Source organism: Castor canadensis, chromosome 14, assembly GCF_047511655.1.
Source record: "Castor canadensis chromosome 14, mCasCan1.hap1v2, whole genome shotgun sequence".
NCBI classification, from domain to species: Eukaryota; Metazoa; Chordata; class Mammalia; order Rodentia; family Castoridae; genus Castor; species Castor canadensis.
This window is the reverse complement of record NC_133399.1, coordinates 14,132,714-14,147,120: the sequence shown is the minus strand read 5'-3', so window position 1 is coordinate 14,147,120 and position 14,407 is coordinate 14,132,714. Positions and strand designations below refer to the sequence as shown.

The window sequence follows — 14,407 nt, the reverse complement described above, 5'->3', positions numbered from 1 at the left end:
AGGCCAGCCCAAACAAAAAGTCCATTTCAACTAATAAAAAGCTGGGCATAATGTCACACATCTATCATCCCAACTATACATGGAGCATAAATAGGAGGACTGTGGTCCCAGTCAGGCTGGGCAGAAAAGTAAGACCCTATTTGAAAAATAACAAAAGCAAAAAGGGCTGGGAGCTTGGCTCAAGTTGTAGAGCACTTGCCTGGCAAGTTCAAGACTCAAAGTTCAACCCCAGTAGCCCCCCCAACCCCCCAAAAAAGCACTTGCTTTGTAACTGACTAAATGAAGGAATGATGACGTCACCCTTACCTACAGCAGCCAGGTTCCTGAAGGTTTCCCGCATCACATCTCTGTAGAGTTTCTTCTGGGAACGTGTCAGCAAAGCCCACTCTACCTGTGTGAAATTCACAGCCACATCCTCAAGGGTCACTGACTCCTAAAATATCACAAATACATTTTCAGGAAGAAGAGTGAGCCTGACATTATCTGGGGACCTGTACTTCAATTCCCAGGCAGTTCACAGACTCTGTGAACCCCAAACTTCCACTGCATGACCTGGCTGGTGGACAGGTTCACAGGCCCTCCCACATACCTTTTCTTATGCTCAAGTTGACCATTCCCATGAACAAACAGCAGAAGAGAAGCACATTTCTCAATGGCAAGTTGAGATGTACTAAAATCTCATTGTATGGTATGTAGCATTTCTCTAAGTGCTGCTATCAGCCAGTGTGGTGGTATATACCTGTAATCCTAGCACATGGGAGACTGAGGCAGGAGGATCACAAGTTCGAGGTCACACTGGGCTACATAGCAAGATTCTGATTCAAAAAAAACTAGTCCTCCCACCTACTGTACAAAATAGAGATAACACCATCAGTCTTAAGACTTTTATTCTTAGGGCTGGGGTGTGGCTCAAGTGGCAGAGTGCTTACTTTGCAAGGGGGAACCCCAGGTTCAAACCCCATTACCACCACCATTAAAAAATTAAAAAGAAAAAAAAAAGACTTTGTATTCTTACAAATACTCATTAACTCACCCTACCTCCTTTATTGATAAGAGAAGGAGCTTACCAATCCAGTTGACAAGAACTCAGTCTGCCTAATCAGTTTATACACATACAAACAGGATGGCATTTGCTTCCTGTTTTCCCCTTAAAACTTTGTACCTTTCTTACATGCTCCATAGAAACAGTCCACCTGAGTAGCCCCCAAAATCTCCCAAGGCAATGATGAATTCATTATTGGGCATACTAATTGTGCTTATTGGACACTATTAACTAGTGTCCATTTGCTAATGAGCTCCATTTCACGACAGTTGGTACAACTTGTTATCTGGGAATCATGGCACATCCTCAGTGATCACACTAAGGGACAACATTTGTATGCTCGAACCTGGTGCTCTACAGATCAAATTTAGCTCAAAACTAGGTAAGATAAATACATGGCAGAGAAATTAGGTAACTATCATTGACAATAATTTACTATATACTCCAAAATGGGAAGGAGAACATTTTTAATGTGTCTAACACAAAGAAATAGTAAATGTTTGAGATGATGGATATGTAATCTATTCATCACATATTGTGAACAAGTACTGAAATATCATAGAGTGCCCCATTAAAAAAAAAACAGTTGTCATGTACTAATTAAAAACTTGGAAAACATGCTACTTAAACCTTTTGTTGAGGAATGTCAAAAGGGAATGAAAAGGGGGGAAAGAGGAAGATAAAAAGATGCAATGTCACCAAGATATCTCTCATACATATTTATAAAATTCAGGAGGTGTGGCTCAAGTGGTAGAGCATCTGCTTTGCAAGTGTGAAATCCTGAGTTCAAACCCCAGTCCCACCAAAAAATAAGTAAGTAAAATAATTACCATTTGCCGGACACCACTGGCTCACACCTGTAATCCTAGCTACTCAGGAGGCAGAGATCAGGAGTCGAAGTTCAAAACCAGCCCTGGCAAACAGTTGCAAGGCCCTATCTCAAAAACACCCATCACAAAAAAAAGGGCTGGCAGAGTGGCTCAAGCCGTAGAGTGCCTGCCTAGCAAGCGTGAAGCCTTGGGTTCAAACTCCAGTACCATCAAAACATAAAATTAAAATTAAATTTAAAAAATTCCCCTAAATTCCTCCAAAATAGTAGTCAACCAAAATACTTGACCAAGGCTACTAGGAATAACAAATTCTACCAATGCTGAAAAATCTTCTGAGGGGGAAAAGCAGCAGCTTGTCTAACACACAGAAAGGACTTTCAAACTATAACATTAAGGACTTTAACATGAAACTAGGTAACTTATCTTGGCCCAGATAAGCCTCTAGGATGCCGAAGTGCTTATGTCATAAGATTTGGGAGTCTTGTTTGAATTAACTCACCAAACTATTAACCAGTGGGGTTTAATCAAGGTTGTTTTGTTAATTTGAAGATGGCAGAGTAATAAGTGGAAGTGGAGATGAAGTTCATTACTGAGTCACCAACGGCAGGCACTATTCCAATAAGTGGTTTACTTTTTAATTTAATATTACTTTCTGTGATGATAGTAAGTAGGTAACACACTATGCATAAGTATTTATTTCTAGTCTTTTCCTGTAGGAAAAGGGATGCTTTGGCAATTTAGACAACAGGTCATGAAATGAGAAATGAGAAAAGAACAGGTGGGTTCCTTCAAGAATGCCACCAACCACTACAACAGCAGCAGCAACAAGCCTTTTAACTGTCCCTAGTCCAGAGCCATCCTTTGCTTGACATTCACTAGAACTCCTCTTGGTCACTAGAATAAGCAGGATATAGACAACAATGACTGTTTATGTTTGCTTTTCTGCTTTTTGACTTTAATCTTTAGGTACTTACAGTTGGTTTAAAATAAAGTTCTGTGACTGAACATAAAAAAAAGAAGAAAAGTCAACCTGAGGGGCTGGTGGAGTGGCTCAAGCACTAAGAACACCTTCCTAGCAAGCATGAAGCTGCCAAAGGGGGGGAGGGGGTTAAAAAAATAAAGTCAGCCTGAAAAACCCTGAGTAAAAGAAACCCTAGGAATGAATAATCTAGCCCACACCCTCAGACCCTAGCATTTCTGAAACATTCCTAGGCACAGAAAATGCTCATAAACCTTTCCATTGCAATTCCATTAGGACTCATTTTCTCAAAGGAGGCGAAACTAAAACAACACTGCTTAGTGAAAAATAACAGATGGTAAAGAAAAAGAAATAGGAAAAGTAAGAAAAATAACCACAGAATCACTTATGGTATATGACAGAAGTTAGGCAGGGATCTGTTGTGACTGCCTATGGCCATGTTAGGAACTTTTTTTTTGGTGAGGCTGAGGCTTAAACTCAGGGCTTCATGCTTGCAGTGAAGACACTCTTACTGCTTGAGCCACACCTCCAGTTCATTTTACTTTGGTTGTTTTGCAGACGGAGTCTTGAGAACAACTTACCTGGGCTGGCCTCGAAATGCTATCAATCTCAGCCTCCCAAGTATTAGAGTGAACAAAAGGAAGCCATGTTAGAACTGGACCCCCTCCAGCCTTGAAGGTGACTTACTGGAAACTTCACCTGGCCTGGAATGACCCACCCTTAAGCCATTATCTCAGGAGGGTTAGAGGGTCATTGAGGATTATCATGTCCAGTGACCTTCCTGGGACTTCTCCACCTATCTCCTTTATCCACCCCCAGTCTGTAAGCAGCTATGGGCTCCAGCTCTCTTGCCTGGGACCCGCTCAGTAGGACCACTTCTCGACAATAAACCCTGTGCTGGCGTTTTGAGCCATCTACCCACCTATCCAGTCTGCACCTTTCATTCTAACACCAAGTAGCTAGGATTACAGGCATGAGCCACCAGCACCCAGCTGATGTTAGGAATCTTAATGAGGATCTTAAGTATATTTAGATTGCTATTAAAATCGTACCAAAACCTTTTACCTCACTTTCTTTTGAATATATTTCTTTTTTTCTTTGTTTTTTGAGACAGGGTCTCACCATGTAGACTAGGCTTGCCTGAAACTCATGATTCTCCTGCCTCAGTCTCCTTCATGCTGGGATTATAGGCATATACCACTACAGCCAGCTTTGTCTTTTGATGATAAACACAAAGAATTAAGGATGAAAAAGCACATCCTAGTTTGTGCGCATGTTTGTCTTGATATGTAGCAATCTTGAGTTTCAATTCACAGATTTGGGAGAAAATACAGAGTAGTGCATGTCACAGCAGGTTTGAGTACCTGAAGTCACCAGGTTGGCAGTCACAGGACAGAAGACAGACAAAGGGGTAGGTGTTCAAGGTCTAAGCATCCTACTTGTGAAGCCAATTATAACGGTCACCTGCAGATGTGTGTCAATGTGGCACAGATAAAAAGAATGTGCAAAACCTTATTAGTCCACAACTGAGGGCTTGAGAGGGTTTTGTTTTGTTCTGTTTTGGGTATTGAGGTTTGAATCACTCCACCAGCCCTGTCTCGTGTTGGGAATTTTTGAGATAAAGTCACAGGAACTATTTGCCCAGGGCTGGCTTCCAACCTCCATCCTCCTTATCTCTGCCTCCTGAGCTTGAGCCACTGGTACCTGGTTAAAGGAAGAGTCTTAACAGAGCAAGAAAAGGAGCTCCCAAGGCTTCACTGCACTTATCAGGAAAGTGAGTTCACTCTGTCAGGGAAATGTGAGTTCATTCCCATGGGCAGAGGGCTAAAGTGGTCTGAGTCTCCTGCCAGCTGCAAAGGAGGAAGCCCCCAGGATTTCTGATCACCTTATCTTGATCTGGGCAGAGAGAAGTGGAATACTGTGGGTTAAATGCTGAACTCACATTACTTCCCACTTCCTGTCCAGCATGGAAGACAGAAGGCAACATTTTCATTCACACAAGGAAAAAAACAAACTCGGTAACAATTTTATTATGGCTTTTTTTGGTGTGGCACTGGGGACTGAACCCAGATCTTAGGCCTGCGCTATCACTTGAGCTACACCAAGCTCCCCCTCCCCTTTTGTTGAGATAGAGTCTTGCTGGCTTTGAATTTCCAACCCTCCTTCCTCAGCATACCAAGAAGCTGGAATTACAGGCGTGCACCAAACACACATGGCTCTCAACTCTTCTAGACTCAGAGAAGTAAAGACAAGAGGAAAACCTGTTTCCAAACTGAGGAGACAAAGAGGCAGAACCAGAGAATCTTAACTTACTGGAACAGAAATCTGTAAGCAGAACAAGGGTAGGTCACGGTGAACTGCTCAAGGATGAGTGTGAACTACTTTGAGTGGTAAAAACTATAGAGGTCCAGTTTCAGGGGATCCCACAAACTACACAGTGTTACCCTCAGAAACCCTACCAGGTTCTCATAATGAAGATCAGAGAAAATGACTTCCTGCTTCCCACAGAACGAGGGAAAAAATTGGCTATTTTGAAATAAGTCAGAAGAATTTCGTTTTGCATAAGTACTCTCTTGAAAGGAAATTAATTCCCAAATGCCTACTCTTGAAAGGAAATTAATTCCCAAATGCCTAACCAACCAGGTTTCCACAGACAACTTCAAGAGTAAGTGAAGAACCTAATTCCAATCCATTCTGAACTTTCTGCATAACACCAGAAAAGAAAGAGAATCCAACTTCCATAGTTACCCATGGGACTATTCTAATGTCCATGTGTAAACAACACTAATAAAAACAATGACAAGAACAAAGAAGAAGCAGGAAATATAGGTCATCAATGAAAAAAATGAATTGAGAGAAAGCATTTCTCAGAAGCCACAGACATTGTACTTACCACAAAGACTTCCAATCAACTGTCTTCCCTGTGATCAAAGGGCTGGAGGCAACCATGGTGAAAGAACCAAAGAAAATCAGGAAAATGGATATGATATTAACACAGAGGGATGGGGATGTAGCTCAATGGTAGAGAATTTGCCTAGGATTCATAAGGCCCTGGGTTCCATTCCCAACACCAGAAAAAAAATTAGAACTCCCATAAAGAAATTGTGCAAGTGCAAGGCACTGGTGGCTCATGCCTCTGGCTACTTGAGAGGTCTGTGGTTTCAAGGCCAGCCTGGGCAAATAGTTCTCAAGACCCCATATCCAAAATAGACTGGAGGTGTGACTCAAGTGGTAGAGTGCCAGCATCTGTTTTGCAAGTGAGAAGCACCCTGAGTTCAACTCCTAGAACCACACACACACACACAAAATGTCAGTTTAAAGTATTACAAATAAAACCATCACTGTAAGTATTCCAAAGAATTTGAGCAAGCATAACAATCAAATAATGCATGAAAAGAACTGAAATGATGTAGTCTAGAGAAAAAAATGGAATAAAGTTGAGAGAATGTATTAACAGTATGTCTGCATTTCAAGAATTATTGAGCCAGGTGCCAGTGGCTCACACCTATAATCCTAGCTACTCAGGAGGCTCTGAATTCAAAGCCAGCCCTGGGGCAATTAGTTCACAAGACCCTATCTCAAAAATACCCAACACACACAAAAAAAAAGAACTGGCAGAGTGGCTCAAGTGATTGAGCATCTACCTAGCCTACCTAGCAAGTGTGAGGCCATGAGTTCAAACCCCAATTCCTCCAAAAAAGAGAAAAATTATTGAAAAGTTCTTCAGAAAGAAGCATTTAAGAACTCTGATCACATAAATAAATCAGTGCTGGAAAATAAATAGAAGCACAAGAAGTCTTTACTTTCTTTGTTCTTATCTGTATTAACAAATAAACATTCTTTCCAAACTGGTAATACCAACAAAGTACTGGGTGCTTATAGTTCCTGATACAGAAAATGAGCTATAGTAACTGCATATGGGATGGGAAGGAGTAACATGTTTTTTGGGATTTTTTTGGTAGTACTGGGGTTTGAACTCAGGGCCTTGTGCTTGCTAGGCAGGAACTCTACTGCTTGAGCTACACCTCCAGTCTATTATAATGTTATTTTAATTTAGATTCACATTACTCGCATATAGATATTGCTAATGCTGTGAAATTACTTTTAAAAATTTAGGAAACAAGTATACTTCATATCATAACGGAGGAGAGAAAATACATAAAAATGGAAAATACAAAACAATCACATAAAATGGGCCCAGTGGCTCAAACCAGTAATCCTAGCTACACAGGGGACAGAGATCTGGAAGAAGTCAGCCCCAGCAAATAGACAAATAGTTTGCAAGACCTTATCTCAAGAAAACCCATCACGAAAAAGGGCTGGTGGAGTGGCTCAACTCAAGGTGTAGGCCCTGAGTTCAAGCCTCAGTGCCACCAAAAAAAAAAAAAAATCAGCTTGGTCCTGATGTCTCATGTCTGTAGTCCTAGATACTTGGAAGTCAAGAGATTGGAAGATCTCCATTTGAGACTGGCCCAGGGAAATAGTTTGAAAGACCCCACCTCCAAAATATCCAGAGCAAAAATGACCTGCAGATGTGGCTCAAGCAGAAGAGCACCTAAACCTTGAAGTCCCTAGTTCAAACTCCAGCCCCACTAAAAAAAAAAAAAAGGCCAAGACAAAGAGATTAAATACAAAGCTATGCAGAGAGAGACTTCATTCTAGCAATAATCCAAAAGCTCTTTGGAGGCTCTATAAATTTGAGACTAATCAAGCTATACCTCAAAGAAAATAGCAAGGCATAAAGACAATGATAAAGGCCTCAGTTCTTTCAAGAAGACATGCTCCTTAATATGTATCCCCTAAACACAGCATGAAACCACGAGGCAAAAAAAAAAAAAAATTCAATAGAAGGAAAATTCACAGACCCACAATTAAATCAGAGGACTTCAATACACCTGTACCAGAAATTGACAGCCCAAAGAGAAAATTAGCAGTCACATAGTTGAAATCAATAGCATCACCCTCCAATGGAGTTATGTGATATTGCAGTATATTTCATTCAACTGCAGAATACACACTCTTATCAAGATCACAAAGGATATTCACCAACCCAGACTGCATAATCTACCTTGCCAGGAGTAGTGTAGTGGTGCATGCCTGTAATCCCAGGACTCAGGAGGGGAAGCAGAAGGATGATGAGTTTCAGGCAAGCTTGGTCTATTCATTCAGACCCTGTGTCAAGAAAAACAAAACAAAACAACAAAACAGTCCTTGGGCTGATGGAGTGGCACAAGTGGTAGAGTGCCTGCCTAGTAAGTGTGAGGCTGAGTTCAAGCCCCCAAAATAATAATAGTCCTTAAAAACCTAAAGGAATAGAAACCATGTAAGGCATGCTTTCATACCACATAGGAATTAAACTGGAAATTAATAACGCAACCATAATTGGAAAACCTCCAAGGAATGGATTAAATTTTGAACTTTGAAATGACACATGTGAAAGGGAAGTCTCAAAAGATGTTATGTATTTGAAAATGATCCTGTATCTTTTTGGGGTTTTTTCCAAGATGGGGTCCTCTTATGTAGTCCAAGTGGCCTGAATCTTCTAATCCTGTGCCTTCACCTCCTAAGTGCAATGAGCACAGATCTTTTTCTTTTGTGCAGAAAAAGCGGTTCATGAGGAGAAACTTAAAAGCAATGAATGCAAACACTAGAAAAGAAAGACCTTGCTGGGTGCTGGTGGCTCAGGCCTATAATCCTAGCTACTCAGGACACAGAGATCAGAAGGATCACAGTTTGAGACCAGCCCAGGCAAAAAGCTCATCTGACCCTATGTTGAAAAAAACCATTACAAAAAAGGGCTGGTGGAGTGTCTCAAGTGGCAGAATGACTGCTTAGGAAGTGTTAGGCCCTGAGTGAGTTCAAATGCCAGCACTACAAAAAAAGACAAAGATCTGAACTCAGTGGTCTACATTGGATTTCATAAATCCATATAAATGAGAGCAAGATAATCTGAAATCAAGCACAGAAAAATAATGACAAAAGATATCAATAATATTACACACAAGAAATAGGTAGAAGCTGGGTGCCAGTGGCTCATGCCTATAAGCCCAGCCACTTGGGAGGCTGAGATCAGAACTGAGGCTGAGGTTCAAGGTCTACCTGGGCAAATAGTTCTCCAGACCCCATCTCCAAAATAAGCAGAGCAAGCTGGGTGCAACTGGCTCACATCTGTAATACTAGCTAGCTACTCAGGAGGAAGAGATCAGGAGGACTGAAGTTCAAAGCCAGCCTAGGCAAATAGTTTGCAAGACCCTATCTCAAAAAAACCATCACAAAAAAAAAGGCTGGTGGAGTGGCTCAAAGTATAGGCCCTGAGTTCAAACTACAGTAACAACAACAACAAAAAAAAGATAAAGCTCTCACCAGACTGTAAACCATGCACAGAAACAGCACTTCTGTCCTTAACCTAAACTTTTAGGTGGTTTCTCCCTATTAAAAACCTCATATGTATCTCATGCATAACATTAAAATTATGGAATGGCAATCCCAGAAATGTACATAGGAAACTGCAGGAACCTGTCAATCACCCTGCCAATTATGAGCTAATTATCCTAGGGAAGTCCCCAGGGGTGGACCTCTACCCTTGCCCCCCACCCTATAAAAGCCCAGCAAATCCCTTAGAGTACACCATTACATTTAGAGTTCCTTCCTTTTTGAACCTACAACAAGCTAAGGCACACACTCCAATTTCCCACTTACTGTCTCAAAAAATTATTAGCTAAACTGATCAGCAGAAACAAAACACTAAGCAAACTTTCCTGAAGTTTCTCTCCCCCTCCAGGTCTCTGATCTGACTACCCTCAGCCTAAGCCAGCATAACCCCTCCTTTATGTCACCCTAAGGACAGGTGACCTCAGGGACATGTCTTCTGTCTCAGAAGCTGATGCTGCCCCTCCATCGCCCTCCTCTTCCCCTTTCTTTCTCCTCCTGTTTGCTCCTCCCTAGAAAGCAGTGTTGCTAGGCCTTGCCCTTTGGTCGCCCCACCACTGACAACCTCCTTTCAATAAGCTCAGGTCCCCACTCCATCTGTATTTCATAAACACTGTCTAGGTGAGATAGGGGTCCGGAACTTACAGGGTCAATGTGCATACTAGTTGGGGAGATAACATCTGAACCTCCCCCAGACCATCCAGAATCGCCTCTTTTGCCTTTAACACTGCAGTGCTTGTGGTACCTTGCATCCTGCAGAGGGGAGTGAGAAAAACCGGTTCCAACCAGTTCTGAAAGCATGCATCCTGTAGCCCAACTGTACCTTTGGTAACTTTCAGGTGCTTTTCTCTACCTAGGACTTCATAAATATTACTTGCATCTCATGCATATAACTAGAGTGAATTATGGACAGGGGCAAGCTTAGTCAGAAATAAGTGATATGACATCTGGCTGTCAGTCAAATCTGCGAATCGCCCAGCCCCACCTGCAAAGAAGGCCAGGTTTTTCCCTACAGCCGCACCAAAACCACATAAAAGACCCCCAGACATCGTTTCTCCTTTAAAGGAATTACTCTCGCTTTCAATAAACCTTGCCGCTTTGCTACTCTCTGGGCTCAATTCTTTGATCCCAACCCCAGACAAAAGCCTGACACGACCCCAAGATCCCCAGCCCACCTGTAGCCCCTCCTCTCCCCCTTCTTTCCCCCCTTGTTCGCTCCTCCCCGGAAAGCACAGCCCTGCTCGGCCTCGCGCGTGAGACCGTGCGGACCTTGCACTCGGGGCTGTCCCGCCTCCACCTGCGCTTCGTTCGTAAACCCTGTGACACACAGGTCAAGCATGACAACGATTATGCCCAAGGACAACCTCAAGCCCCACCTCGGTGTCTCCCTTTCCACCTGAGCCCCAACGACATTGGCACCCCGTCACCGCAGTCTGGGGACACGCGAGGCTCGGGTGGGCGCGGGAGCTGCCCTGAGAGGGCTCCGCACCTGGGCCGCGTCGCCCGTAGGTAGAGGACAGGACGCCAGGGTCACGCCCGGGCACCCAGCCCCAGTCCGGGGACCGAGGGCCACGCTAGCGGCGACTTGGGCCCCAGACTCCGGAGCTCCCGTGGGGACGCCAGGTCTGTCACAGCCACTTCAGGCCGGTTCCAACCTCATCATCTGGGGACTCCGGTCACACTCACCATTTCCGCCTCCTACGGGCACCCGGGTCCTCCGACCGCCCCGGCGGCACACGCAGATCACAGCGGGAGAGCCGTGCAGTCTCTCTCACCACCTCCCGTGCCATTGCGATAATGGCGGCGCCAGAAAAAAAACGCAGCCTGCAGGCTAAAAAGCGGCTCCTCCTCCTGCTGGCCTCTGATTGGACAGTCAGTACAGCTCCCGCCCCTCTCCGCTTCTGATTGGCTAGAAATCCAGGCCCCATCCCCTAGCACCTGAATGACAGGAAAAGAGATTTGTCTACCTCCCACTGAGTGTGGACCAGGTCACTGATGCCAGCCACACCCCTTTGCAGGACAGGCCGCCTCTCTAGTCCCTATGCAGTGCATCCTGCGGATTCATTGTATTAAACAGAACCTGCTCCTGGCACTTCAAAGAGGACGCTGCTTTTTCCATCAGGAAAATAGACCAGGAGCCTGCTGAAGGAATTCACCACTCCGTGTCCTAAGGAGACAGCCCCTGATCTCAGAAAAGTAGCGGTGCCTGGCCTAGGTGAGGCCTCACTGGACCAGGACAAAAGGCCTGGTGCTGTCACACTTCAGGAACTTGGGATCTGGCACTTGGCTTCATGGACAAGAATGTCTCCAACCTGATCTCTCAGTCTGCACATCATCAGCCAGGAAAATAATAACATGCCAACAGGGGGATTAAATTATTAACTACAAGGAAAAACTAGCTTTCTCACCAGTACAAAGGATTCAAGAGAGACAAAACACTAAGAAAAACAGAGAAAAAAAAGAGACAAAAAAAAATCTCAATCACATTATTTGAATAAAGACCCAGCATTATCCTGTGTTTAAGCTTCAAATAGGAGAGTAAATTGGATTTTTTTTAATGGCAGATAGTTATTTTGAAAAAACTCACACTCTTAATCCTAATTACACCAGAGGTTGAGACCAGGAGGATCAAGGTTCAAGGCCAATCTGGGCAAAGAGTTCCCAAGATCCCATCTCTATAATAACTAGAGCAAAATAGACTGGAAGTGTGGCTCAAGCAGTAGAGAGCCTGCTTTGCAAGTGCACAAGCCCTGAGTTCAAATCCCAGTCCCACCCCACCCCCGAGAAATTGAATTTATACTCTCCTTTTCTACTACTTCATTGGCTTCATGGTTGTCACTAGGTATTCTATGCTGGGGAGTGAGTTATTACATTTCTGGTTTACCCATTTGAAACTCTCCCTTTGTCCTAATCCCACCTCTGAAACAGGAGTTTTAGACCCAAGACCTAAACTCCTGAGATTCCATATGCCAGGTCTGGCCACCAGTCCCTAAATGCCAAGTAAAGAGGCGAGGTGAAGGCAAAGACAGGAGATTTATTACATGGCTTGGGACATGCCACGGGATGAGGCAGAGTAAAACTCAGCTCATCTTCAGTCATCTTTGGGTACAGACATGAGTTATAGGTTTAAGATAGAAGAACTGGGGACAGGGGACAAAAGGTATGAATAGCTAAACAGTGTCAGTCACAGGTGTGTTCTGGTTGACCATTATCTCAGTCCAAGGGTTCCCAGAGAGGTTCCAGAGATGTTGTTGCTATCACCACTTGAGGGGAGCAATCTGGTTCCATGAAGTGACTGCTCCTGCTCCAGACTACAGTCTCATCATTATAGGTAATTGTCCTCATTTGGAGAGGTGGCCTGTCCTACAGTTCTCCACTGTTCCTTATGGGTGTTTCAGTCCCTTGTCCTAAAGATGTTATCAGTTTTGTCCTTTTTGGAAAACAAGGTGATTGCAAAGTGACTGTAAAGAGAATGACTTAGAGCATGGAGGCAGGGATGCCAAGCTTCTCCTGTTTTTAGTTAATTGATGTGCTCAACTAAGGAGTCAGTTCAGCAAAAGTAATTTGAGCACCACTTACATCCCCAGTTATGTAGCCAGTAATTTCTGCAGCTAAATCCTAAACTCTGCATTAATGTTTTTCCACTTAATGCCATCTTAACTGTTCCCTGGTTGAACACACCTGAGGCTTTCTCATGTATCCTCATTTCTTCTTTGAAACTGTCTTCCAGGATAGCCTGTAATACTTTGGGTGAGGACCATGGCCCTTTTATTTGTTCCCGTTCTCCCTAGCTTTTCATACCACCTTTTCACTGAAGACACACAGAAAAGTCAGAACTGATTGTCACCTGTTGTAAACATCAAGGGTCTCAGAACAACACTGAGAAATCCACACCCAATGAGTATGAGTGGATAATAACAATATCCTTTTCACAAATAGGGAGGATTACTGCCTTTTTATTTCCAGAAAATGGTTCAATGTGGTGATTTGAAATATTTTATTATATAGAGGATATAATTAATAGAACTACAGCTGAGTCTACACAATTTGCTTACATTTTCCTTTCCTTCTTTTGTTTGGCGGGAGGCAGTACTGGGGTTTGAACTACTTGGGAGGCTAAAATCAAGAGGATCACTCACTGTTCAAGGGCAGCCCAGGCAAATAGTTCACAAGACCCCATGTCCAAAATAATCATAGCAAAATGGACTGGAGATGTGGCTCAAACTGTAGAGTGTCTGCTTTGCAAGTGCAAAGCACTGAGTTCAAATGCCACTCCTCCCTCAACAAATAAAGAATTGTAAGAAATCTATCTCCCCACCTAGAAAACAATTTCACCAGCAGAATCTCTTTGATGCAGGTATTTTGGAAATCTGGATGCTACTGAAGGTTGTGACTTCCAGAGAAAGGATGGGATGGTAAAGTGTTCTTCATTTGTTCTACCACTTGAACAACTCCACCAGCCCTGCTCACCTTCTTGTCACTGTATGGGAGCCATTTGTTGCTGTACCTCTCCCCATTGTTACAAGGCCCCTCCTCCAAATCAGCAAAAGTGAAAGAATTTATAATCAGAATACTTGTTCTACAGGAAAGAAATCACTGAGGCAAGAGGGTGCAACAAGCTTTGGGGCTGGTGGAGTGGTTCAAGCATTAAGAGCACCTGCCAAGCAAGCATGAGGCCCTGAGTTCAAACCTTAGTGCCACCAAAAAAAACGGGGAGGGGGGAGGAATGAAACAAGCTTTGGATATTAACAAAGGAAATGAGAAATACGTGGGTTAATAAAACACAAATTGTCCTGGGTGCTGGTGGCTCATGCCTGTAATCCTAGCTACCTGGGGGACTGAGATAGGGAGGATTCAGGCTCAAGCCCAGCCTGAAATAGTTCAACAGATCTCATCTCCAAAATAGCCAGAGTAAAATGGATTGAAGGTGTGGTTCAAGCCTTAGAGAGCCTGCTTTGCAAGCTTGAAACCCTGAATTCAAATCTCAGTCTCAGGAAACAAAGACATTTTGGCTGAGCTCAAATGGCCCACACCTGTAATCCTAGCTACTTAGGAGGAAGAGATCAGGAGGATCAAGTTTCAAAGTCAGCCCCTAGCAAACAGTTCCTGAGACCCTGTCTTGAGAAA

General features: G+C 43.5%; 1 long non-coding RNA gene across 1 annotated transcript; it reads right to left on the bottom strand.

Moving 5' to 3' along the window:
- Positions 1-305: 305 nt before the first annotated feature.
- LOC109677797 (uncharacterized) lies at positions 306-11,117 on the bottom strand. The gene is made up of 2 exons (XR_012441288.1): positions 10,967-11,117; positions 306-433 (listed from the first exon to the last, which is right to left on the bottom strand). It is a non-coding gene; the product is annotated as an uncharacterized lncRNA (long non-coding RNA).
- Positions 11,118-14,407: the final 3,290 nt, after the last annotated feature.